Source organism: Triticum aestivum, chromosome 3D, assembly GCF_018294505.1.
Source record: "Triticum aestivum cultivar Chinese Spring chromosome 3D, IWGSC CS RefSeq v2.1, whole genome shotgun sequence".
Classification (NCBI taxonomy): domain Eukaryota; kingdom Viridiplantae; phylum Streptophyta; class Magnoliopsida; order Poales; family Poaceae; genus Triticum; species Triticum aestivum.
In genome coordinates, this window is record NC_057802.1 from 369,213,462 (window position 1) to 369,217,912 (window position 4,451).

General features: G+C 37.3%; 1 long non-coding RNA gene across 1 annotated transcript; it reads left to right on the top strand.

Moving 5' to 3' along the window:
• Positions 1 to 1,296: 1,296 nt before the first annotated feature.
• Positions 1,297 to 4,154, top strand: LOC123078958 (uncharacterized). Its single transcript, XR_006437799.1, has 6 exons — positions 1,297 to 2,257; positions 2,342 to 2,419; positions 2,516 to 2,612; positions 2,699 to 3,211; positions 3,290 to 3,448; positions 3,932 to 4,154. It is a non-coding gene; the product is annotated as an uncharacterized lncRNA (long non-coding RNA).
• The last annotated feature ends 297 nt before the right edge of the window (positions 4,155 to 4,451 follow it).

Below are 4,451 nucleotides of genomic sequence, written 5' to 3' on the forward strand. Positions count from 1 at the left end.
TGAAAAAAGCTGGATTTAGCGAAAAAGTTCATAAATTTGAAAAGAAATCATCAATTCTACAAAAAACCATGGATTTGAAAATTCATTGATTTCAAAAAACTAAAAGTTCATGAATTTAAGAAATTATTCACAAATTATATGAAAAAACTTTGCACGAATTTTAAAAACTTCATTGAATTAGAGAAAAGTTCACGTAATTTTGAGGAAAAATTTCACGGCTTTGAAAAAAGTTCATTGATTTCGAAAAAGTTCATCAATTTTAAAAAACATTCTGAAACTTGGAAAAAGTTCATCGATTTTTTTAAAAAGTTCATCAAATTTGATAAAAGTTCATCGATTTTTTTAAACAAAGCATATCAATTTTGAAAAAAATCAGCAATTTCGAAGAAAGTTCATTGAATTTGGGAAAAGTTCATCGAATTTTCAAAAAAGTTCATCAATTTTGAAAAATATTTTCAAACTTGGAAAAAGTTCACCGATTTTGAAAAAGTTCATAAAAACGTTATCTATTTCTGAAAAAAGGTTATTAATTTTAAGAAAATCAGCAATTTCAAAGAAAGTTGATTGATTTTGGAAAAAAGTTCATCGAATTTAAAAAAAAGTTCATCAATTGTAAAAAACATTCTCATACTTGGAAAATTTTCATTGATTTTTCAAATAATTTCATCAAATTTGTAAAACTTCATCGATTTTTAAAAACAAATTCATCAATTTTTATAAAAGTTCATCAAATCTGAAAAAAAAAATCTGAATCAAAAAATGTTGACGCATTTAGCAAAAGAAAAGAAAAACGAAAACTAACAAAACCCATTCCAATATGAGGTTTCTGTCAATGAGTGTAGCACACACCACCTCCATTACCCTCGCCGGCTCGGTGCCTCGTCTGTTGTTCTTGTGTCGACTGCGCAGTCTCCCCGCCATGACAACCGTCATGTACGATTGCCAACGACGAGGACATCTATCTCGGTCAGTCAGCGAAATAACCTTTTTATGAACAAATTTTAGTAATATTCGTTTTAGCACCAGATATATTCCATATTGATTCGATTTTTTCCTAATTTATTTCATTATTCCAAATGTTCCCTTAAAAATTACTTTCTAAAATAATAATTAAGCATGTACTCTGCTCTATGGAAATAATGTTTAACCTTTCCGCTAAAGCCCTCAGTCTCCCTCTATTTTTTTTGAATTTCCCACCAAATAATTTGGTCGTGTCTTGCGCCAAAAAAATCTTAACCTCCCCGCTAAACACCCCTCATAAGTGCTCCCGATTATTTCTCTTCACCATATCGTCAAGATTGGATCTGATTGGATCTGAGCTCTCTCGTTCTGCTTCCTCCCTCCTCAAGGCGTCATGACGGCGTCGACACCGCGGATCACAACGGAGTCCATCAAACATACAGTCTATCAGGTTTTTCCTTTGTCCCAAAAATCCTCCTCCTCGTAGATGTGCAGCGCAGCGCCCCCTTTCCATCGTAGAACTACCACGCCGCCGGCCGCCGTGCAGCACTCCTCGGTCTCGCCTCCGGCATGGCCACCGGGATGCAATAGCCCGCCTCGCCTTCGTACTACAACAACCCCCGAGATGCAACATGCTCCCTCGCCGCCGCCGCCGGCGGTGCACACGCCGAGCTGGGAGACGGTCGACCTGCTGTCCTCGATGCCGTCCACGGCCTCGGCCACGACGACCACAGCCATGACCGGCGGCCGCGACCACAACCACGACTCCAGTATTTCTGTATTTTGGAGTGTTATGCGTAGTCTGATGGTGCCTAGTCTAATGGTGGAAGTGTGTGTGCTAGTACTGTTCCGGAATGTGCCTGTGTTGTTCTTACCAAGTTTTCTGAAGCATACCACATTCAGGCTAGACTGAAGCATACTGCCACATTCAGCTTATTTAACCATGGTAGTAGACTACTAGTAGTTTGCTTACCACATTCAGGCTAGATTACTGCATCTGGATGCATTGGGAGTAGCCTTGTCAGGATGGGCTCTAATTGGTGTGTCATGTCTATGCTTCACAGCTTCAGTATAGACTTGATTATATGTGCTCTGCTTTGATCTTTAACGCCTAGCTTTTAATTTCTAAATCAAAATCATAGACATATGCTATGCTAAAAGACTTCTGTTTTCCACGCTCGTGTTCTGCACGGTATAACACAATTTGATTTCATTTAATCTTTTAAGCCTTTCTGCAAGGTACACAACATGCTCGCTACAGAGGAAAGAGATGATGCACATTACTCCTTTCTGCAAGGTACACAACATCCTTAAATCTTAATCACTTATCTAAATGGTGCAAATTGATAATGCTAAGTCCCTTAATTGTTTTTGTGTTCAGTAAAAAAAGGATATGTTCTCATAACAAGGATGGAAAGTATAACAGCTTACAAAAACCAATATGGACAACACAGATCTGGTAAAAAGTTTATGACATTTAAGCTACCTCTAACATTTGCTATAATACGGAAAATCCTGGATCGCTTAATCTTCAAAACTGTTAATTCTTTTACAGGAACTCAAGAACAACCTGGTACTAGCTGCTAATGACATGTGTGCACTGGACGAATGGCCATCCCATGCTCGCCGCAACCGTGCACAACTATAGAATGGTACTTTTTTTGTTTATATTTGTGTCCTTGTTTCTTACAATGTAATACTGATTACTGCAATAATTCTTGTATGGTTTGGGTTGTAGAAAGTGATGGACAAAAGAAGAAAGGGCGAGGTGTACTTTTGGTATTAAGGACAAAGCATTTAAAGAGGTTCGAAACAAAGAAAATGAAACTGAAGGTCCAGTTTCCAGTGAACATAGAAGCAATATTTTCCAGACCGCATAGAAAGACACTCCGCAATGCAACTCATCACAGCCTCATGGGTATGGATACATGGCCAAACCACCAAGTGGTTCCGAAAAGGATTAAATCACAATTTGAAGAGTAAGCACGTGCTACAACAGAGATCCAAAAGATAAACTCTGAGCTCAGCCATCAGGTCACCAAATTACAAGATCAATTACAAGCTGAACGTGAAAGCACACAAGAGAGGATTAACTTGGAGCGTGCTGAGAGAAAACCTTGAGGAGAGGTTAAAAGAAGAGCGTGCTGAAACGGAAAGATTGTTGGAAGAGGAGTGAAGATCAACACTGGAATTTGAGAAAAACATGATGGCAAAGTTTGCACAGTTGTCCCAACAGACGCAAACACATCAGGTAATTAGTCATATGCTTGCAAATTTGTAAGATTTATTTTGCTTGCTTGCATTGCTAAAAGTGCACTTCTATTTGCAGATGAATAAGAAAAGGACTGGCAAAGAAAATAGTAATCCAAACTTGCAAAATACTCTTTTACAGACCGCTAGTACTACTGGGACTCTAGGTACAAGGCACAATGTAATTGCTCCCAATACGCTCATACAAGCTGCAACAATTCGAATGTTTCGAGCAATGGTAAGTCACAAGCTTGGTTTGTCTTCATGTTGACCTTTATTTGATACGCAAATAGCATTCATAATGTGCAATTGTCAACTTGCTTGCATTATTGTATTTTTGTTGTTGTTGAAGCACATAAAGTAGGGAAGCTAGAAATAGAACAGTTTTCGGAGAAGTTTAGATGTTTTATTAATTTAGGTAATTATTCTTGTGTTTGAACTACAAATTCTTTTGTGAAATTATCCAATTCTTTTTGCATTGCACCTGATTGTTAATGGAGTGGTACATCAGGCACAAGCATTTGCTTGCTAGTTGTTGTAGTCATAACAATTGGGCAGAAAGGTACTATGCATGTATGAATATAGTAATTATACAATTGTCATGACAGTGGTTATATCTTTATGCTAATTAGTCGTTGTGTTGTTTCTTTCTTTTCTTGACTAATTATTTTCTATTTTCAATTAACTTGAGCTAACTAAAATTTTGATTTCTTCATTGCAGGATCCAAAGATTTAACTAGAATGGACTCTAGACCACGGACAATTTACTCTTCGCTCTTAATTAGGTTGGCACATTCAGTATGTTGAATGCGTGCTAAATTATATTTCAGTTTCATTTGATGGATATTGGCTATGCAAATATTGACATTGTATGAATGTACATCATATATGTATTATCTGAATCATGTAATTGAATGCATGTATATTTTTTTCTGGTTGCAATAGGCTATTGCCACAACCTATTTTTGGTTGGAACATGGTGGCACAATGAAGAATGTTGCGTTGCATCAAATCTTAGTTGCCATGCCGACCTATTTTGTTGCACTAGGCTGTTGCGATGCTACACTTTATATTATCGCAATAACTTACCACTACAAACAGACAGTCCATTGAGATAACTACTTGTCGCCACCAATTCAGTTTTGTTGGAATAGTCCTTTCGCCATGAAAAGTCTGTATTGTCGCAACAGCCTTTCACCACAAATGTTTTTCTGTTGTGACAACTATTTATCACCACCAAA